Genomic DNA, 24,766 nt, shown 5'->3' on the forward strand with positions numbered 1-24,766 from the left:
AAGGGTTAATTGCACTAATGCCTCAGAATGAAAATATCTTCCAAAAATATTTTCTTAAAAACCCCTGAAATAAAATATCTTCAAAAGATATTTATGAAAAACACCCAAAGAAAAGAAAAAGATTCTAAAAAACTGTGCATTCATGCCCCTATGAACACCGGGAGCTACTAGAGTACTTTCTTGCAAAAGTGAAGATACGTATTTCGAGGAAACCACTAAAGATGAAGACACGTGAAGTTAAAAACCAACTCCGAACACAAGGAGTGAGGTTATACCAACCAAGTGACAAACGGGGAAAAGACAAAATAAGGAAAAGGAGAAAACGGGGAAAATGACGAAAAGTGAATAGTGTCGAAAAACGAAAAATGTGAAAATGACTCGGTCCTCAAAGGAAGTTGTCAATCCAAAGGAAAGAGTCTCAAAAACCATTTCCGAGCACTTGAGACGACACTAAGCGACGAGAAACTGAACTCAGAAAAGAAATTTCAACGAAAAAAATTCATCCGTAAAATTCTGAGGAAAAAGGAAAGGAAGGAAATGACCGGGTCATTACAAGTTCCCTGCCACAAACAATGAGGCAGAGTACGAAGCACTCCTGGCAAGACTAAGGTTGGCCAAAGAACCTCAGGTAAGTCTTTAGTGATTCACAACTCATTACAAAACAAGTGATAGGTGAATACACCCCAAAAGAAAAAAGGTCGAGCACAAAAGCTTCAACCCAGGAGACCTCGTGCTCCTGAAGGTAGAAAAATATGTGGGAAAGCTAGAACCAAGTTGGGAAGGTCCATGTAGGATCTCGAATGTGATGGGAAAATAAGCATACAGACTCCAACAACAAGATGACATCATGCTAAGCAAACCAAGGAACGCGATGCAATTGAAAAGAAAATCCCACATCAAAAGCCGAACGGCCTCAAGTGCCGATCGCACCAAGAGGCGAAGGCACCAAGTGCCTAATGCCATACTAGACCAAAATCTTCCAAAGATTTGGCTAAGTACAAAAAATCGAACGGCCCCAAGTGCCAATCGCACTAAGAGGCGAAGGCCCTAAGTGCCGAACACCATACTAGACCAAAATCTTCCAAAGATTTGGCTAAGTACAAAAAGCCGAACGGCCCTAAGCGCCGATCGCACCAAGAGACGAAGGCCCCAAGTGCCAAACGCCATACTAAACCAAAATTTTCCAAATATTTAGCGAAGTACGAAAAGCTGAACGGCCCCAAGTGCTGAACACCATACTAGACCAAAATCTTTCAAGTCTAAGTTCAAAAAACCTAACCGCCCCAAGTGCCGATAGCACCAAGAGGCGAAGGCACCAAGTGCTGAATGCCATACTAGACCAAAATCTTCCAAAGATTTGGCTAAGTACAAAAAGCCGAATGGCTCCAAGTGTAGATTGCACCAAGAGGCGAAGGCCCCAAGTGCCGAACGCCATATTAGACCAAAATCTTCCAAAGATTTGGCTAGGTACGAAAAGCCAAACGGCCCTAAGTGCCGATCGCACTAAGAGGCAAAGGCCCCAAGTGCCGAACACCATATTAAACCAAAATCTTCCAAAGATTTAGCTAAGTACAAAAATTTGAACGGCCCCAAGTGCCAATCGCACCAAGAGGCGAAGGCCCCAAGTGCCGAACGCCATACTAAACCAAATCTTCTAAAGATTTGGCTAAGTACAAAAAGCCGAATTCCCAATCAAGCCTCAAGTCCCAAAAAGCCGAACGGCCCCAAGAGCCGATCACAAAATAGGCGAAGGCCTCAAGAGCTGAATGCCCAATCAGGCTTGACTAGTGAAACTACTCAATTCCCAAAAAGCCGAATGGTCTTAAGAGCCGATCACAAAACAGGCAAAGGCCTTGAGGAATAAAATTCATCTTCTGACCTCAAAAGTTTGAGGACTTCAAATTCCTCTAAGGCATAAAGAGCTGCCGAGGAATAAAATTCGTCTTCGGACCTCAAGAGTCCGAGGACTTCAAATTCCTCTAAGGCACAAAGAGCTGCCAAGGAATAAAATTTGTCTCCAGACCTCAAGAGTCTGAGGACTTCAAATTCCTCTAAGGCACAAAGAGCTATCGAGGAATAGAATTCGTTTTCGGACCTCAAGAGTCTGAGGACTTCAAATTCCTCTAAGGCTAAAGAGATGCCGATATATAAAATTCATCTTCGGACCTCAAGAGTCTGAGGATTTCAAATTTCCTCCACAGCTCCACCTTCAGCATTGAATCTCTGCGTGAAGGCATCAACAATCTCCACCCTAGCTGGAGTTTGAGCATCCACAGTCAAGGAGGACAAACCCAAAGAACTCGAAGGGTATTAAAGAGGTGGCAAAACCTCAGAAGCAACTTCATCCTTCAACAGAGCAGCAAATCTATCTCCCTAGACCCAGCGGATGGCTCACCATACTTGTCGGTGATCAAGAGACCCTGCTCGACATCATTAGAATCACAGTAATCTCTCTCTTCAGAGCAAGCACAAAACTCCAAATCTTGGAGACCAGCCGGCAATGATAAGCAGTAACAGCCGCAGAAACTTCTCCATTTCCAAAAAGTAATTACAATTCCATATATGAATTTAATTCATAAATGGAATTGGGGGCAAAGTGTGGAAGGAAATTTCCCCACCAGTCATAACATGCCATCTGCTCGCAGAACAATTATAAAGAAGCAAGCCTAATCAGCCCCCACGGCACAGGAGCCCGATCAAGAAGGGCCTTAAAGAGGCCAAAACGGCCCACTTAGCTAAATACAACCCATTCAATAAAAACAACAGGCCAAAGAAGTGACCCAACCCATCTGTATTCAAACTTTGTAACTCCCATTTACATTCAAAACTGTGTAACACCCACAATGAAGTAAATGGCATGTAATAAGGGCACCATGAATGCCCACCACTAATGGCATACAATAAGGCCACCATGAATGCCCACCACTGAAAACCATCAGTAACTGCTCCATAAAGAGCTCTGTAAAGGCATATAAATAGAAGATGAATGAGAAGGAAAAAATTATCAAATCCCACTAAAAATATTTCTTCTGCTGTCTAATTCATTTACATTTATTCTAAGTTCTTGATTTTTAGCTTACTATTTTCTTTAAGTGTTCAAGGTGTAAAAATTTATACCTACAAAGTTGGCATTAAATGGTTTAGACATTGAACATCGCAAAAGGTTTGATGGGGTTGAGTTTTAAGATCTCTTCGACTTAGCAAACAGGGCTACTCAGTATGAGGAGATACTTAAAGAAAAGAAAAAAAGAAAGAATTCCTCTAAGGGTACTTATTACAAGGACCCTAATTATGTGGTGTTCTCGATAGAAGTTAACGTTGCTGAGGTCAATATCAAGAAGCCATACTTCTGTGAGGCATTGGTTAAACCTAAGCCGACCACGGGGGGCAATGCAAAATCAACATCGGCAGCAAATAAAGGACCTACCGATACCGAAAAAAGCTACTCTTTTGACTTATCAAAAACAGATCAAATCTTTGATCACTTGATGGCTGATAAAATGATATCTTTGCCTAAGGGACATAAGATTTCATCGGCAAGTGACCTAAAAGGAAAAGAGTATTGTAAGTATCATAACTCTTAGAAGCATGCTACTAATGATTGTATTGTTCTATGAGGTGTACTACGGAATGCTATTGATGAAGGTACTTTAAAATTCTCGGAGAAAACTTCAGACACCATGCAGGTGGATACCAATCCATTCCCTACAATCGCATCTACTAATGTGATAAGCTTGGCCAAGCGAGAAAATTGGCAGGAGGCTGAGAAGAGGTCAAGAGAGTTTTTTTTCATCAAATACGACATCGGAAAAGATGGCAGAACTGCAAAAATAATTAAGAGAGGCTTAATTGGTCCTAATAGACAATGGCTATTGCCTAAACTATAAGGGAAAGCAGAAATCTAAGAAAAATGAGCCAATAAAGGTTCAACCAAAGAAGAAATGGATTCTTGAAAGGCTTACCTTCCCAATTAAGCATAGTGAAGAATCTCGGTAGGATAATTCTAGCTGTAGTCAGGTGAAGGCAGAAAAGCAGAATCGACAAGTATTTTTATCTAGCCGATTCCACTCTCAAAATCAGTATCCTAGTTTTAAAAGACGGTCGCCAGTTCAATCAGAAATTTGGGTACAAAAGGGAGCCGATTACAAAAAGTATGAATTGTAAAACCAAAGACAGACTCAGCGGAGGATAGATGGACTCGAGTCACTCACCCAAAGTTCCCTAAAGTTCAAAAATATCAGAGTGAAGGCCTTACTCGATCTCAAAAACGCAGGGAACAAAGGAGAAGGGCAGAGTAGAAAAGGAAAGCAGAGGAGGTAGGCAAAGAAGAGCTAGCTAAGGAAGTCAGTATTCCAGATAAAAACCAACTGGATGAGGAAGAAGAGCATTAGCCGGCAAGGCCCAGATGCAAAAATGAGTTCAGAATTCAGTTTGGCAGTTTCCCAGATGAAATGTCATGTAATATGGCATTTGTATTACCAGCAATGTTCCAGACCCCATCGGCATCAAATACAAGTACTGAAAAGGAGAAGGAGACTTAGATGATTCAGAATTTATCAATTCTTTCTTCAGAATCAGCAGAAAAAGTAGTCTTTGAAAAACCATTGTTAGCAATAAGTCAACAACTAAAGCCTTTGTATGTCAAGGTATGGGTAGAAGGCCAACCTATTAACCGAGTCCTGGTTGACAATGATTCGGTTCTGAATGTTATTCCAACTAACACGTTAAAGAAACTCGGCAAGAATATGGAAGACGTTATTCCCACTGATGTAGAAATTTGTGGGTTTAACGAAGGTTCTACTAGCACTAAAGGAATTCTTCCCTTAGAAGTTGAAATTGGAGGAAGAACATCCTTCACGGTATTTTTTATTATCAAATCCACAACCTCATATAACCTGTTGTTAGGCCGTGACTAGATTCATCCAAATATGTGCATCCCGTCATCATTACACCAGATGCTGATCTTTTGGGACGGAGATAAGGTGAAAATAGTGAATGCCGATGATAAGCCAATTGTGACAAAAGTGTACTCAGCAAATGCCATTTTGTATGACGAATAATGTGTTCCCATTCGATTTGTGGGAACAGGAGCTAATGGAAGACCTACATCGGCAACCATGAGAAAAAGTCTTGCCGATCGTGAAATCAGTAAGTTGCAGTAAGAAAATTCTAGGCCGAAGGTAGAACTCCCTCGACTTACTATAATTGAAGAAGAGGTTGTTAATGGAGGCGAAACTTGAAAGAGAAGCAACTCGGCAGCAGGCTTGTAGGGCCGCTTGCATTAGGTTACAAGCATACATAGCTGAAAAACGATTGGAAAAGGAAGCAAAAATAAAGCCAGGACTATCGGCTAATGTTGCCAAAGTTGATCAAATTAATAATGAAAAGTTGGATGCTATTCAGCTAAAAGACTTAGAAGTGGCACCAGCTAAGCTTGATGATCTTAAAGCAGAAACTCAAGATCCATTGAAGGAGGTGAATTTAGGTCACTACAACAAATTTGGCCTTTGGCGACAAAACAGTTTGTCGCTAAAAGTATATATTTTGTCACGAAAAGATCATCGCGACAAAAAATATTTTGTCCCCAATTCGTCGCTAGAAGCCGGTCACAATATGTTTTTCATGACAAATTTTGATTTGTCACTAGAAGAATGAGATATTATGACAAATTACTTTCTATCACAAAATGAGTAAAAATTACGACAAAATATTTGTCGTAAAATATTAAAAAATTGTCGTCTTATACCTCAAAGATGTATGAAATTTGTCGCTATTCATCACTATTTTTTGACAAAAAGAATTTTTGTCGCTATTTGTATACTCTTTTATGACAATAATTGTCACTATAAGCTGTTTTATTGTGACAAAATATTTTGTCACAATAAAAGTACCATGTTAAGACAAAATATTGTCACTATAAACTATTTTATTGTGACAAAATGTTTTGTCACAATAAAAATACCATGTTGCGACAAAAATATTGTCGCTATAAGCTGTTTTATCGTGACAAAATCTTTTGTCACGAAATATGTTCCATTTTGTGACAAAATTATTGTCACTATAAGCTATTTTATTGTGACAAAACCCTTTGTCACAATATATGTGCCATGTTGCGACAAAAGTATTGTATCTTTAAACTGTTTTATTGTGACAAAATCCTTTGTCACAATATATGCTTCATGTTGCGACAAAAGTATTGTTGCTTTAAACTGTTTTAATGTGACAAAATCTTTTGTCACAATATATTTACCATGTTGTGACAAAATTATTGTCGCTATAAGCTATTTTATTGTGACAAAATAACATGTCCTGCAACAAATATAATAATATGTTTTTGTTTTTGCCTATTTGAAACATAAAATTTGGAATAATTAAAATATTAATAAACTAAACAATTTAAACTAAAATCCAAACATCTCACTCAAAATTAATATATTTGATAATCAATCATAGAATATAAAACACATTTTATTATGAATTTAGATATTAAAATGTGCAAATCATCCAAAATCTAAAATGTTAATTCCAACACATATCAAAATGCTAATATTCAAATCCAATATTACATAACTAATCACATTCACATATCAAAATTTCAAAAGAAATCTGAGGTCCGAATCCAAAAGGGGAGCCAGATTGCAATCAATGTGTAACCTGCAAAATAAAATAAATAGGAAGAAGAAAAAATTTGAGATTAGAATTTAAAGACTGCAATAAATTTTTTAAAGAGTATTTAAGAAAACAACATATTCCTTCGAAATTATTATGAAGCATTTAGAATCTCCATAGAAGGGGAAATAGTAAGTATTGCAGCTTCCTATTGTCAAAAATTATCATATATATATATATCCTATATATTGGTAACAAAATCCCGTGTTTGAGAAAAAAGTAAATTCAAGGGTATTTTAAGTAAACTTTTGCTACATTAATCGCTGCAACATAAGAGAATTGAAGTTTAAGGTAATAAATTCATGAATATATATCAATTGAAGAAATTCAGAATGATATAGATGCAAATTACTGATTCACACATGGACTCGAAATAAATTTTTTACAGAGTATTTTAGGAAACTTAAATATATATGGTAGTTCTAAAAATTGATTAAAGTAACTTAATATTTGGATGTGAGGAAAGTGTAAGTTTAATTGTTGCAAATTTGCAAATTAAGAGATTCATCTAAAAAAAACCTTAAATTTTTGTGCCAAATTGGCCATTTCTCTAACAAGCATATTATTGTTCGAATAAATCAAGTTCCTCCATGAACAAGTGTAAGTTCCATATATATATATATATATATATATATATATATATATAGACACATATATAATGACTTTAAATTAAATACAAATAATACTTAAACTATTATATATATATATATATATATATATATATATATATATATATATATATATATTATCATTTCTAATACGCACTCTTGCTCTTCACATATAATATCAAGTTTTAAGTACCCCATACTTGAAAAGTGGAACTCCCATATAACAATTAAAAAAAGGCACACCCACACAAATATTACCCATTTCTTCTCAGATTCTGCCACTACATTTAAGGTGCAAAAAGTAATGAATTTTTAGTGCCATTATATGAGGAAAACATGGGTCTTAAGGCTCTTCCCTCACTACAATAAAATTGGGAATTAACGACCCGTATTTAATAACATGCAATAAAAATAAGCCTTGTTAAGTTTATTTTAAGGATTTTGTTCCAAGCATGTCGTTAAAAGGTGAAACATAGTTATATACACGGTCTGCACTTATTTTCCGATCTAATGTTTTTTGAATGACTTGCATTTCTTTTTCTAACGACGTGTGGGTTACATCATAAATGTTGGGCAAAAATTTCCTTTAAACACCAATTCCCTCGCTCTGAAAGATTAATTCCCACGCTATAAGCCATGATGTTGGCTAGATCCTATTCCACATTTTCCTCTCCCCATTGTCAACCCTAAACTTCAGCAGCAGAGTGCTTCGACTTCTCATCCCTAATCCTATTGGTTTTGTATCTTCGACTTCATCCCAAACTGTGAGTTTAATTTTGAGTTTTTACTTTGTTTTTAGTTTCGATGTAGTATCTTTTGATGTTATTCTTTCAGATTATTTTAGGGCTCAAACCGTCAATAAAGAATTAGGTTTTTTTTTTTGACCATGTGTAAATCTGTAAATTAAACCTTTCAGGGATTTAAAAATATTGAAGGTTGTTTGAGTTGATAACCTCAATTTGCTGATTCTGTGTCTCTAAAACAAGTTCTCTGTCATTAGATTACCTTCCTCCTTTTGCTAGAAATACAAGGGTTGAGTTCATCTGAATTGAGGCATATAACTCTAAAGCTCTGCATTTGAAGGTAGAGATTCGATTTTACTGGTTTGATTGGGTTTTCCAGAATCTCTGATTTTGATAAAATTAAGTTGATATTATGCTTCATATGAAACTTTCTTTTAACTCAAATATAAATTTTAAGAATCTAGGAATTGTTTGTATATTTTTATCTATTTGATGATGGATTTGTTCATCAAATGCAAAAGAAGATTTTATAATTTCTAGGAATATTGGCTTGGACTCTTCTAGATTTTGGCATGGTTATGTTTTTCTAGTATATGTATGGTTTTTTTCTTAGTTGGTGGTTTGATTTGCTGAGTAAAGGAGGTTGGGTTGTGATTTTATGGCTTGTTTAGTATATGCAGTTGTCAGTCTCTTTCGTTTGTTAATCCCTTCTCATCTTAGTTGTGGGTTTGAAGACTTTTTTCTGGTCTGCTTCTATTCTCTCATCAGTTGCTATCCCCGTGATATTGGATTTGAGAAGATATCACTATGAGTTTCATTTTGATTTTCTACTTCCATTTTAATTATGATGTTGTGAGTTAGATTATGAGAATTTGAATCTCATAACGAGATTAAGGTTATATATGTATATGGATTACTAGGTTTTACATTTAAGTTTGCTTATTATTTAGTGATTGTGAGAATATGAATCTGATGGTGATTATGCCATTATTATGGTTTACAATTAAGTTCAGTTATTGGTTCGTGCAAACTAACTTCTGGGTTCTTGAGTTCATGTAATATTCTATATATACCCATTAGTATTAATTTTATAGATCTTTTTCAAGTTCTTGTTATTTGAATAATTTCATGTGTTTGAGAATTTTTCTTAAATTTTGTTGGTTTCAATTCAATGTTGTATGTTGGTTTTAATTCAATGTTGTATGTTGATTTCGAGTTCTAATTCAGGATAATGTTTGTCTCTTTACTGTAACTCTTACAAGTGACAGAATTTTTCATAGAGAATTTTCTTGATATATATATATATATATATATATATATATATATATATATATATATATATATTTAAAATAAGCAATTGCATTGAAAAAGGATTAAAGCCTATACATTATACAAGTGGCATCCCTTGGTGAAAACCCCAAACCCATTAAATACAAAGGAACCAATCACACCAGCTCACAAGACTTACAAAAAATAACCCACCCCTACTGTAATGACAAAAAAAGTTACAATTGGAAGCAAAAACAACAAGCATAACATCCCAACAATAGAAATAGAGACAGATAAAACTACATCCATAGGACCAGGACATAGAACTCACTAAAATATAAAGTATATCCATAAACCAGAAAATCCAAACCATAAATCAAGAGAAAACAGAACCAAGCCATGTATTAGTCATGGAATACTTAACATCATGAATAGAGAAGGCTCTCAACTGAACTGTTCTAATAATCCTCTGCTGAATTGAAAATATATCAGAAACCTTATTATTGTACCATCTTTGATTCCTTTCCAACCAAATATACTTAAACACTAGTAGCCAATAGCCATCTATTAATTAAAAAAACAAGACAAACTACCTTTCAAGGTAACATTCCCCCACAGAATAAGACCTTCCCAATGAGTGAATTATTTTCTTGATAATTTTACTTTAAAGGTAATGGTATGACATTTTTTAGTCTAAATCCTTTTTAGACTTAGGATGCTAGATGCTTCCATGCTTTGGGAAAGATTTTTGATGATAAGGTCTGTTTTGGAATAAATTGTAAGTCTGAGATTGGTTCTCAATCATTAGCTCTGACTAATAGGGTTTGGTATTGCAATTGTTTTGCCATCCCTCCTGCAATTCTAAATATTACTTGGAAGTTTTTTCTTCTGAACATCATAATAAAATTTCAAAATTCCTATTGGAACTTTCTCATATGTATTTTCAGTTTTGTTATCTGTTGAATAGATCATAATCAAAACAAGCTTAAGCTTCTCAAACACTCAAAAGTTTGGAATTTTTTATGAGAAATGTGATCTGAATGTTTGCACTCCTCATTGTCAATTACTCTTAAATGGTAGTATGGGAGATTAGAGAGAACTGTACCTTTTTTAGTCTCTTGGCATTTTTTTTTTTTTCCTGAATGTGGCATAGGACTTTCATTTAAAAGAGAAGTAAGAGTACAAAAGATCAAGATGAGGCATACCCCTCTGAACATGGCAAGAAAAAGAGATCCATTTCTAATAGAACCAAAAATGAAAGGGACTCAAATACAAGACTTACACAAATAAAAGGCTAAAATAAAATGGATAGGTCCTATATAGAAAGTTGCAGTAGTAATAAAACCCATTTGACCTATTTAGTCTGGGCATTAATTTTAATAATGCCTAAGAACCCATTTGTGATAACCATAAGTAATATAAATGAATTTACTGATCTACATGGCTGATAGTGGTGGTTGCTTGGGTTGATTGATTGATTTTCATTAATGATGGGTTGTGTTGAAAGATTTTCAAAGGGTAACTAAGACATATTTTACTTCAATAATTCTATGGAGTAACCCTAACACACAGAGAGTGAGATATCGGATTCAACAGGCCTAGAGCTTTGTTTCAACTTGATTACTTTCATACTATCCTTATGGTTATAGACAGTATTATTTACAAATTTATAATACACACCAACACACGCATTAACAAAAAAGGCAGATCCAGATTATGAGATCACACTAATCTCCTATCATTTCCTCATACAAGTCAAAATAAATGAATCAATTTTTAATTAAAGAAACCAAACAAAGCACTAAAACACACATTGAAAATTTTTCACATTTTCCTATGCACCAATAAAACAAAATACAACCCTAAAATACCAGGCTTCTCAATCACTTCATGCTTTCCCCCTTCACTCCTTTTCTAAATTTAATTAGACATATTCTTCTTTCCTTTTTTTATTTTTTTTTAATATCTATGAAAGGATCAAGACAAGTAAAATGTGTGACATGTGCGTGTAGTGTTGTTACTCCACAACAGCCAGAGCAGATCATGTGGTAGTCAAATTCAATATGTAGTACTTCATATCTACTTCACATACTTTGATTTTTGGACCCATCTTCTATTGAATTTAAAAATAAGAATATAAATAGCACCTGCCTGCCCTTTGCATGATCCTTACAGGTTATTAGTTGCTTACTGGAACGGTATCATGTTTATTGTGTGTTTGTATATATACATGTGTGTGTCGACCCTGGTTTTTAGGCCAGCGTGTCCTATGATGAACAGTAAGGATGATCCGATAATGGATTCGAATGCGGAAGCGAAAACAGAAAACAAGACTCTAAGAAGTCAAAGTGACCTTCCATGAGGTTGTGGAACTCAACAAGAACTGATGCGGAAGCAAAAGATCGAAAATATGACAAATAAACCCCCAGGGGTAAAATAGTCATTTTTGAAAAATGTGGATTCGGGTGCCACCGGGTACATTGCTGGAAAGACAACAAAAAAATAATCAGGAGGGACTCAAGAATCGCATGATTCGGAGTCCAGACAAAGGAGAAACTGCCTGACGAAGAAAAATGAGCACTTAAGGCCAAATGGGTAAAATGGTCATTATCCAAGAAGATCTGGGTGCAACCGAGCACACCGTTGGAAAGACAGCGAAAAATTAGTCAAGTTCAAAAAAAAGTTCACTCGATTTGGAGTCCGGACGAGGGAGAAACGAGGGTTTGAAGTTGAGACGTCGCAGCGGCCCGACGAAGGCCATGGCGCACACGGCGCCCATGCGCGAGCCCACAGGCGCGCATGCCGGCGCCCAAAGACATGGCTAGTGGCAGCCCTTGGCTGCTGCTACATTTTTTTTTTATCTGCCCAAAACTGAGGCTTGAAACGGAAGTCAAGACGAGTTTTTCTGGAAAAACATGAAGAAGAAACCCCCCCTAAAATCGAGTTTTCTACCCGACATCGTGAACGGAATCAAAAAAAACTCACTCTGAAATCCCCAAAATACCCCTAGATCAGAACTGAACAAGAGGGTTAAAAGTTGCTACATTGACTGTCTGCAACTGAGAGCAAAAACGGGCTAGAAGATGAATTTTTCTGGAAAAACACAAAGAAGAAACCCCCCTCAAAATTAAATTTTCTACTTGACTAATGAGAGAATTAAAAAAAAAAATGCAATGTAGAATGCCCAAAATAACCCTCCATGAAATCTGGTCATGGAGGTCTAAAAAGCTGCTAAATTGAAAAACTGAGAGCTGAACTTCGTAAGTGATTTCCGATATCAAGATGACATTTTCTGAAAAAATACAGAAAAGAAACCCCCCCTAAAATCATGTTTTCTATTCAACCATGTTGAAAGAAGAAAATAAAACCACCGTGAAAGGTCCATAATGCCCTTAGATCAGAATATGCAAAAAATATGCGAAATGAATTCACAAAAGGCTCAAAACACAAACGATAAGGTTTTGTCCGAAAACGACCATGCACGCAAATGTAACTTACCTATTTGGACGTGATACAATGGTCCATGACTTAAAAATACCACCAATACAAAATCTGACCCCCAACGGGCAAAAAGGCAAAAATGGAACTTGGAATGAAAACTCGGAATCCAAAAATACAAAACGGGATCAAATGACCGTTTGGCCCTTGGCCACACTTCAAACATGATTTATAAGACCCTATGAAAGAATGAAAACGGAATTCCCACACCCGATGCAACCATGGTAAAGCAATGACTTGCGATTTTTCAAGATTTTCACAATATTTCATGAAGTTAAAAAGTACATAGAATACAATATAATTGTCATTGGCCTCCGGCCTCATCTCATACATATCAAATACATTGAAAGAAGTATACTTAAATACACATTACATACATGGAATCAAATATACATATTTTGACATATAAGTCTACAAAATGACATTTCATGCTAACATTTGCATGAAATGGAAACTTGAAAGCTACACGACATTCAAGGAATGCTAGGCATCACGAACCAAGGCTTCGTACCTGAAATATGCCCCAGTATCGTAGGGGTGAGTAACATAAAGCTACTCGTAGGAGATGAGCATGCATCGACCTAGCATTTTACAAATTTATCACCTTAAGGTGAAACATATTAAAGGGGCTCATGCCACCTAACGTCTATGTCCAAATGAGACTTGGAGAGCATCCTAAGCTACCTTAGAGTCTAAGCAACAAGAATCATGATATACCTACGTGTATGAAACGAATCATGGTTGGGATAATCTAAGAACACAACAAGAAGAATGATTGAGCATAGATTAACATGAATTGCATTTTCAATACAATTGAACTAGGTCTAGAGTAATCCATATAACATGACAAAAGCATATTTGAATACAAGTTAACAAGAATCACATTATCCATGCAATTCAACAACAAAAGAGCATGTTATACAATGCAATAAGGTTTAAGTTCTCAAAGCCATCAACTTAGAATCTAAAGCACAAAATAATAGTAGTGGTTCATGCCACCTAACGTCTATGTTATAAATGAATCAATAGGATCAATCCTAAGCTTTATTAGAACGTCAAAACACGATTTTCAATATCGATGCAATTTAACCAACATTGGAACTTGCAATACAACGCATAAAGCACAATTTCGCAAAGTTAACATCCTGTAACTTGAAATGAAACGACAAATAAGAAACAACAAGTTACAACATCATCTAGTTATCAACTTGAAAATGAAATGCGAAGTCAAACAAAGTGGATACTCGGACATCACGCCGAATCATATAGAGGGACTATCCCCCGTACTAGAACCACGTCCTAGCCATAGTCAAACAACGACATCCCCAAGTTTCCAAAATCAACAAGTTGTGCAACAACGCATATATCAACAGGAATATGCAAGATAATCAACTATCTACTAAGCACAACCAAATCTGGAAACCTATACAATACATGCTCTAAATCCACAACTAATATGATATGATGAATGTCGAATCTTCAGTGTGCGATTCGTTCCACGCTATGCATGAAAGATGTTAAACATGAAGTATGCAAATCATTACGCAAGGCAACAATATATTCAATAAGGAAAACATATTATCACGAATACAAACATAGCAACTATGTTATCCAATGTTCAAAACATAACCAAATGAATATACAACAAGTCTAAGTCCATGATTTGAATATAGAAACCACTTCTAAAACACAACTAGATCATGGAGCAAATTGATAGAATTTAAATAGATAAACACAATTAAATTATAGATTCCGATTCAATTCCAATTAACCTCAATTTAACACATGTTAAAGGACATGGCAAGGTCATCCCCTATATTCATTCTAAAACTCAATTAGGTTGCTAGAACAAGAAAGTAGAACTTTAATTAAATCATGCTAATTTAAATCCCAAGGTTCTAAAACAATTTCAGATAGTCCCAAATTAATATATACTAGTAAACAAGTCATGGCCAATACAAATATCAAATTAAAACTTTAATTAGGCTAATGGGACCGCAAAATAGATTTTAATTAAATCTCTAGATTTTTAAATTTAACCAAATGCTCTCAATTTAACATATCTTAGAAAATATTCCAAAGACTAATGTAATATCACATTACAAATTTATTTCATTCAATTTAAGACCATGTGACTTAACCTTTCACTAAAGTTAAATATAAATTAAAAGTTGCAATTCTCATGCAATTAATCCCAATTTAATATATGTGAACAACTACACCAAAGCTTAATTTTCTAGCATGCCATAATTCAATTCCAAGTTGTATATCACCATGAGGATTAAATCTTAAACAATGAAATTAATTAAATGAAAGGTTTCAAAACCTCACCGAATATTCTAAATCAAATATATGTGAAGCTATATGGCATGTAGATCAAGAATATCAAGTCGGAATTTAAATAGAGTGAATAGTGCACTTGGGGCAAAATAATTAATCTAATTAATTAATAATTACTAATTTTCAAAATACCTCCAATCACTTTCAAATTCAACTATGTTGAAGAACATGCTAAGGCCTAATATAATATGCTAACACATATTAATTTCAAGTTAGTTAAGGCCATGTGAATTAATCTTTCACCTAAGATAAATATTAAATAAAATCTTTAATACTTATTCAAATGTTCCAATTTTAATACACGACAATGAGCATATCAAGAGGCAATATAAAATCATACTACATATTTAAACCAAGTTATGAGCAATCGGGAAAATTAGATCCCGTACAAGAAAAATAAATAATAAAATCTCTAAATTTTATATTTCATCATGCAAACAAGTAGTATAAGCATTACAAGCATGCTATATAACAAAAATTTAAACCTAGAACATCTCATACCTCAATTTGAGATGAAAATCCCAAAGGCACACCAAAATAAAAGTGCCCCGAATTCGACGATACCGAGAGGTTTTGTCGGGGACAACACCGTGAACAAGAATCCGCAAGAAGCCCCATGAAAATCCAAACTTGGCCTCAAACCCAAACTCAAAACTTGGCCAAAAATGGTTTCTAATAAGGGGTAATGGTAAAGCACGATGAGGCGAACAACAAATGCTAAGGCAAAAGGATTTCTACCAAGGAAATCAAGTGGAGGAGAAGAAAGAGTGAAGGCAGCCCCTTGGGCTCCCATGGCTGCCAGCCAAGAGGAGGAAGAAGGTCTGAAAATCTGATTTTAAAAATTAGGGCAACCTATTTATAGAAATCTCAAAAAGTGCCCTAAAAGGGCCCCGCTGGGTCCAGAAAAGTGGATTTTGAGCAAACGCGCTCAAATGGCAAAACTCCATGAACAAAAAAGATTTAAAATAAGAAAATATGAACAACGAAAAAAATGGCGTCAAAAACTGAGTCCCGAGCAGAAAGTTATGCCCCGAACAAGTTCGGCGGTAACCGGGTCCAGAAACTCTGAAACTGGAGAAAAACGACCAGAACGGAATTCTATGAATTTACGAGCCAACAAAAAGTAAAAATGAATCTCGTATGAGGATCCAGGCTCCAGACGAGATATTTTGCAATAACTTTCGTTAATTCAACAATGGCCCCTACAAAAAGGGTTAACTGCGAAACTGCCCCAGAATGAATATATCTTCCAAAAGATATTTTCTTAAATGCCTCTGAAATAAAATATCTTCAAAATAAATTTATGAAAAACACCCCAAGAAATGAAAAGGATTCTAAAGAATTGTGCATCCATGCCCCTATGGACACCGGGAGCAACTAGAGTACTTTTTTGCAAAAGTAAAGATACGTATTTCGAGAAAACCACTCAAGATGAAGGCACGTGAAGTCAAAAACCAAATCCGAGCATGAGAAGTGAGGTTGTGCCAAAAACTGACAAACAAAGATAAGACGAAATAGGAAAAATGACAGAATAGGGAAAAGACGAAATAGCGCATAGTGTCCGAAAAACGAAAAATGCGAAAATAACTCGGTCCTCAAAGGAAGTTGTCAATTCACATGAAAGAGTCTCAGAAACCAATTCTGAGCACTCGAGATGACACTAAGCGACACAAAACAAAGCTCAGAAAGGAAAATTAAACGAAAAAAATTCATTCGTAAAATTTCAGGAAAAAGGAAAGGAAGGCAAATGACCGGGTTGTTACAATGTGTGTTTGTTTGTGTGTGAAATCTGTCGATACCATTATTGGTGCATACTATTTTAAAAAATGGGGTTTGGTGAGCACAATACAATTCCTGACAGTGACCACAACAAATTACCATTCACATTTTAATTCTTAGAATAAGAAGAGGCATAAGAGAAGAAAAATGCCAGAATTAACCCAAAAGCTTCAAACCAAAATTTAGTTTCCAAAACCAACTGTCAATATAAGGGAAACCCAACAAGGAAGAGTTAAGGCACTTAAGGTTTAATATAAAACGTGAATTGTAGATTGCAATATCAAAGTATATAAAATCCATCAATAAATGAATCATTTTTCATAAAATATTGCCTAAATCGGCAAATTGATATATCAAAATATATGAAATCCAATCACTAAACAAAATATAAAAGGAAAAGTACTAACCTCGTTAGGGGTTTACTCCAAATCTTCAAAATTAATCAATGCAAACACAAATTAGGGCTTCCCCTGCGGTGGAAATGGAAATCTCAAAAATGCTGTAAACATTGGTGTGCCGACCTTTTTAGGCGAGGGAGATCGAGCAGAGTCATCTTTGAAAGGAAATCTCTTATGGGATGCAACCGCAACAAGACTTAATTGATCCATGAGAGACGGCGGAAAGACCGATTTGCAAGATCAGGGGTTTGATGCCAAAGTTTCCTTTGAATGGGAGGAATGGGGTTAGGGCTTGGATAATAGGGGCTTCGAATGAGAGAGGGAGGGTTAGGACTTGGATAAAAATGATCTCTGTTACACAAAGATTGCTTCCACGACACCAGACTACTTCAAATCATAGATAAAAGGGATTCGATAGAAAGAGGGTTAGGGCTTGGTTCATTTTGGAGAAAGAAAGAATGCGGCATGTTCGCGTGTACTAGTCATGGAAAGACCGACCCCAGTTGTCAAAGATATCCCCGCAAGAGTCTCAATCGTCGCCTGTTTTGATCGAAAAGGGGAACATCGTCTGAGCTGTGTATATATCGACAGTAAATGTTTTGTAGAAATGCTTCTTCTGTGTGGGTGTGTGTATATAATAGTTTATTTTTTATTTTTTTTTAGATAAAAATATTTAGTGTGTAAGAACATGTGTGATGTGTCAATTATTGGAGGGAATAATTCCCGCCTGTGGAGGTGGGGAAAATTTTAGCTTTCTATGCGTTTTTTTTACTAAAGATTTCTTTTTTATTTTCCACAATTAGTGGGAATAATTCCCGCCTGTGGAGGCAAGGAAAATTTTCACTTTCTATGCGTTTTTTGTACTGAGGATTTCTTTTTTATTTTCCACAATTAGCGGGAATAATTCCCGCCTATGGAGGGGGAAAGTTTTTCACTTTGTACCACGATTCAAGTAAAATCGTGATAGAAAGTAATCTTTTAACCATAGTTTTAAAAGGACCATGGTAAAAAGGATCTTCTACCACGCAGGGTCGGCCTGAAATCTCCAAAATTTTGAGAGGCCCTAGACGGACTTTCAAATATGAGGCCCTTTATAAAGTTTCACACGCACAAAAAAATTATAAGAATGCAAAATTTTTATTAAAATAAAATGATAAATACCTAAAATATATTAATGTTGAAAAAACACAAAACAAAACCCGGTCTTGGTACTTTATAAAGAGTACGATCCAGTTTATATCAAAAATTAAAAGAAATATTCAACACAACTTAGTCTAAAAAATCAGAATCTAACTTCATATCAAAGTAAATATGGCCGTCTTACATTTTGAGGTACAAAATTATCAATTAAAGTGTTCCAATTAACTTTCTCCAACATATATTTTTCAATAGATATCATAACCAATCCATTCAATCTCTCTTATGATATCGTCAACTGTAGGGAAGATTTGATCAACTTCAACTTTGAAAACTTCTCCCAGCAGATGCAACTATAATTGGGATAGTCAATAATACTCTATATGTAATCCAAGCATTAAGAAAATAATTACTTAACCTTTTTATAAAATCAAATACTTTAATTGTCTTTTTTTGTTCCTCTTAGTAAAGTTTCTCTTAAGACTTATAACTCTGAAAATAATTTTGTCTCATTAATATTAGAAACCATTTCATTTTAATGTCTAGTTGTTGTAATTTATTGAAAATTAACAGAAAAATAAGTTACAAATTGATCAAGTGAAAGATCAGGATCGGCGGATGTTTGAAATGGAAAGTCAATCTATCTATATGTGTGTTTATATTCTAAAGATTTAGGAGAATCTTAGAATCCAAACATAGATAATAATGATGATAATGATCCATTGAGGGCGGTTGCTCTACCTGCACCCGAGTTTGCAGCTCGGGTAGGCATGGTGGCTTGAGCAGCAACGAGGATGTTATAAGTTTGGATGGGGGAGAATGTAACAAGGGTCATTTGTCCCACATCGGATCTAGTTTTTATAAAAATGAACTAGATTTCACGAGTCCAGTGTTAACTTGACCTTGAAGGAGCACAGACCTTTTATTCACTCTTCTGTGCCACCCGAGGTGTGTGTACTTTGTTATAATCCTTCTCATCATGTCAAGGATTATTATTATTATTATTATTATTATTAATTCTTTTTCTATAAGTTACGTTGGCAACATTTGCAGTTTGTATAACAGTCTATGCAATTTATATATTTTAGACCTATGTCATTGTTCCCAATACTTATAAACATGTTCAGGATTACTTATACTTGAAAATGGGTCATTCGAAACACTACTGCCTAAGCGATGATATCAGCTATGTGAGGAGGATTGTGATATCCCACATTTTTAACGCATAAGTTGATCAGGCTTATACACAAAAAATGGGAGATATCAAAAATAATTGATAATATACAAGCATAGAATACAGAATGATAATAATGAAAGAACTTAAAGAGGAAAGGAACTTTGAATAATATAATATTTATCCATCATTAAATAAATACTTCATTATACAACTTAGAAATCCTGTATCTAGGATCCCTAAATCCAAACTCAAAAAGTCCAACGTCCGAAATAAGTAAAACGGAAATCCAAATAATATATAAAACTTATGAGTTCTAAGAGAAGAGTTAGAAAATAACTTGCCTGAAGGTTTCGAAATGAAACTGATGCTTCAAATTTTAATTGTCTCTTCCAATTCTGATGTCCTCTTTCTCAGATCCGGCCTCCTACTTGTCAGCCTTCTCTTCTTCTTTCTCTACCTCTTTTATTCGTGTAAACTTTTAACCCTAAAACCTTATGTGTATATTTATACACATTAAAATTCAAATCCTATTCCTACTAGGACTATTAAATAAAAGAAATAATAATTATCTTAAATAATATATATACACATATATTATATAATATATATGTATATTTCTTTTCATGATAATCCTTAACTAATTAAATTATACACACACACACACACACATATATATATATATATGTTTCCTTCCATAATAATTATTAATTAATTATATTTATATACATATAATATATATATAAATATATATATATATATATATATATATATAATTATGCAAAGATAATTATTTAAATATCTTTATAACCATGGGCCCTTATTAATTAACCCACCAAGGCTTCCTTCAAGCCTAAGACCACATCCATTGGTTACACTCCTCTTAAGCCCAATCCAATTAAAATAAAATAATTAAATTAAATCTAATAATTACAAATAATTAACAAACAATTCACGCAAACATAAGTACACACAAATCAAATAGACAATTTAATCTTAACATTCCACAAAGCAAAACACCATATCAATTCAACAAATATACTAACGAAATATAATCTAATTAAAATAAGATAATTAATCTTAGCACTCAATTAAATAAAACAAATCATTTTAAAAATAAAAAAATAATAATTAATCCCAATTAATAAATCCTTTATATATATATTCTCTTATTTAAATTTAAATATGAATTATACAAATTACCCCTTAACTTTATTATTAGAATAAATTTATCATTAAAAAAAATTATAACTATCATTTTATAAAATAATTAACTTATTATTAGAACATTAGGGCATTTTTGGCAATAGGTGGTATTAGGTACAAAATATAATTCAAGGGGGTTATTGGCAAATTCAAACATAGTTCAGGGATTTTTTTGCACTTTACCATATATTTATATATATATACACACTTTTATATATTAAAAACATACCTTATGATAAATTTTAATTTTTCTTATTATTTCCCAAACAAGTATATGGTGACAGAAGGCCAATTTGTGACAAGAATTTACTCTTTTGTGACGAAATATCTTTTGTCGCTAAAAGATAGAAATTGGTGACAAATAACTTGTCACTAAAAGTCTATTAATTGTGACAAAGTGAGTTTTGTCACAATAATTCAATCTTTTGCGATAATGCATCATTTGTCACTAGAAGATTGTTTGTAGCGACAACAATTTTTGTCGTTAAAATGCTATCAATTGTGACAAAGCTATATTTGTCACAATAACTCAATCTTTTGCGGCAATGAATCATTTGTCACTAAAAGATTGTTTGTAGCGACAACATTTTTTGTCGTTAAAATGACACCAATTGTAACAAAGCTATATTTGTCACAATAACTTAATCTTTTGCAACAATGCATCATTTGTCACTAGAAGGTTGTTTGTATCGACAACAATTTTTGTCGGTAAAATGCCATCAATTGTGACAAAGTTATATTTGTCACAATAACTCAACCTTTTGCGACAATGTATCGTTTGTCACTAGAAGGTTATTTGTAGTGACAACAACTTTTGTCATTAAAAGGCCATCAATTGTGACAAAGCTATATTTGTCACAATAACTCAATCTTTTGCGACAATGCATTCTTTGTCACTAGAAGGTTGTTTGTAGTGACAACAATTTTTGTCGTTAAAATGCCATCAATTGTGACAAAGCTATATTTGTCACAATAACTGAACCTTTTATGACAATGCCTCATTTGTCATTAGAAGATTGTTTGTAGCGACAACAATTTTTGTCGTTAAAATGCCATCAATTGTGACAAAGCTATATTTGTCACAATAACTCAACCTTTTGCGATAATGCCTCATTTGTCAATAGAAGGTTGTTTGTAGCGACAACAATTTTGTCGTTAAAATGCCACCAATTGTGACAAAGCTATATTTGTCACAATAACTTAATCTTTTGCGACAATGCATCATTTATCACTAGAAGGTTGTTTGTAGCGACAACAATTTTGTTGTTGAAATGCCACCAATTGTGACAAAGCTATATTTGTCACAATAACTCAATCTTTTGCGACAATGCATCATTTGTCACTAGAAGGTTGTTTGTAGCAACAATAATTTTTGTCGTTAAAATGCCATCAATTGTTACAAAGCTATATTTGTCACTAAAATCTAGTTAATCGCGACAAAGTTATATTTGTCACTATATTGTAATTAGTTGCGACAAATATTTGTCACTAAAATCAATTTTATCGCCATACGCTTTCCCGCTACAGGATAGATATTGCAACAACTTTTTGTGACAAATTTGGTTTTTGTCGAGTAAAGTAAGCTTAAGGCGACAAAGTTACTTTTTGTCACAAAAGGGCATTTTATTGCAACAAATTCATCTTGTCGCTATAGTTTTTGTCACCAAAGACCAAATTTGTTATAGTGGGTACTGATGTGGAGCCTAGACTAACGTACATTAGTGCACTGTTAGAAAAAGAATTACAAGCCGAGGTGATCGGCATGTCAAAGGAATACAGTGACTGTTTTGCTTGGAATTATGAGGAAATGCCGGGTTTGTCCAGAGATCTGGTGGAACATCGGTTGCCCATTAAAAATGGCTACAAGCCATATAAGCAACCGCCTCGCCAAATGTCTCAAGAAGTGGTAGATAAAATCAAGGTGGAAATTGAACGTTTGCTGGATGCTAGTTTCATTCGAACTACAAGGTATGTTAAGTGGCTATCAAATGTAGTTCCTGTTATTAAGAAGAATGGCAAATTACAGATATGTGTTGATTTTCAAAACATAAACTCGGCAACCCCAAAAGATGAGTATCCTATGTCGATAGCCAATCAATTGATTGATGCAGCTGCCAAGCATGAAATCATATCTTTTATGGATGGAAAATCAGGCTATAATCAAATTTATATAGCCAATGAGGATATCCCAAAGACAGCTTTCAGATGTCCAGGATTGATTGGAACTTTTGAGTGGGTGGTAATGCCTTTTGGATTGAAGAATGCTGGTGCTACATATCAGCGAGCTATGAATTCTATTTTTCGTGATATACTCAGCAAGTTTATGGAGGTATATATTGATGATGTGGTGGTGAAATTGGCAACAAAAAATAAGCACTTAGTTCATCTCAAAGCATCTTTTGAGAGGATGAGGGCTCATAAATTAAAAATAAATCCAATAAAGTGCGCTTTTGGAGTATCGGCAGGAAACTTTTTGAGTTTCTTGGTTCATTAAAGGGGCATAGAGATTGATAAGAATAAAGTTAAGGCAATTATTGATGCCAGTGCGTCGAGAAGCAAGAAACAATTGGAGAGGTTACTTGGTCGAGTGAACTATCTCAGACAATTTATTACCAATATAGCTAGTAAGTTACATGTGTTTTTTCCTTTACTCAAGTTGAAGCCGATGGAGGAATTTAAATGGGATGACACACACTAGAGGGCATTTGAACAGATTAAGAAATATTTGTCGAGTCCTCCTGTCATGATGCCACCGAGAAAGAAGTGGCCAATGAAGTTATATTTATCGACTGCTAAAGAGTCCATCAGAGGTATGCTAGCACAAAAGAATGAAGTAGGAAGTGAACAAGCAATATACTATCTCAGCCGAGTTTTAACCCCAGTCAAATGTAGATATACACCGATTGGGAAATTATGTTTGGCTTTGTATTTTGTCACAATGAAATTAAGAGTATATATGTTGCATATGTTAGTTTATATTGTTTGTCAAACAGATCTTATAAAGTATATGTTATCAAGGCCATTAATCACAGGCTGGATCGGCAAATGGGCTCTAGCACTAATAGAGTTCAACTTTGCATATGTTCCACAAAAGGCAATAAAAGGGAAAGCATTGGCAGATTTTCTTGCCGATCATCCCTTGCCTGAAATGGAATCACAAGTGTTTGATGAACTTGACTAGGCAACCATATTCATGACTCCTTGGACTTTAATGTTTGATGGGTTGAGTACCAGTGAAGGCTCAGGAGCTGGTATAGCAATAATGTACCCATCAGGGAACTAAATTTTGTTTTCCTTCTTTTTGGATTTCAGGTGCTCAAATAATCAAGCCAAGTATGAAGCATTGATTATCGGCTTAGAAATTCTACTGGAGATGGCTGTCAAAGATGTCCACATTGTGGGGGATTCAAGTTTGGTGATTAATCAAATTTTAGAAGACTTTAGGTGCTTAAATTGGCAATTAAGGCCATTTCATTCATTGGCTACCCAATTGGTCAACCAATTTCACAATATGACTTTAGAATATAGACCAAGGGTCATGAATAAAAATAGTTAATGATTTTGCACAAACTACTTCAGGAATCAGGGTGTCGAGTGGAATGAAGGAAAGGATAATGAAAATCATACACCGATCTCTTCCATCGGCTGAAACAAGAAATCAAGTTATGGAAGAAGTCTTTGCCATTGATGTTGCCGAGTTAGATGATGATGATGATGATTGGCGGATCCCTTATATCTTGTTCTTACAAGATCCAACCCCAGAAGCCGATCGGACAATAAAAAGAAGTGCAGTCGATTATGTACTTATGGATGGAGATCTTTATAGGAGATCGGCTGATGATGGTTTAATATTCTAATGCATTAGCAAGTTTGAAGGCTTAAAGATTATGGCAGAGGAACACGAAGGAATGTGTGGAACTCACCAAGCTGGTATAAAAATGAGAT

General features: G+C 34.7%; 1 long non-coding RNA gene across 1 annotated transcript; it reads right to left on the bottom strand.

The window, feature by feature from the left end:
- Positions 1-13,161: 13,161 nt before the first annotated feature.
- On the bottom strand, positions 13,162-18,284 carry LOC132311050 (uncharacterized). Its single transcript, XR_009482803.1, has 2 exons — positions 17,314-18,284; positions 13,162-13,298 (listed from the first exon to the last, which is right to left on the bottom strand). It is a non-coding gene; the product is annotated as an uncharacterized LOC132311050 (long non-coding RNA).
- Between the last annotated feature and the right edge of the window lie 6,482 nt (positions 18,285-24,766).

Source organism: Cornus florida, unplaced genomic scaffold (genome assembly GCF_030987335.1).
Source record: "Cornus florida cultivar Cherokee Brave unplaced genomic scaffold, ASM3098733v1 CherokeeBrave_3.0.0_Hap2_Chr06, whole genome shotgun sequence".
NCBI lineage: Eukaryota > Viridiplantae > Streptophyta > Magnoliopsida > Cornales > Cornaceae > Cornus > Cornus florida.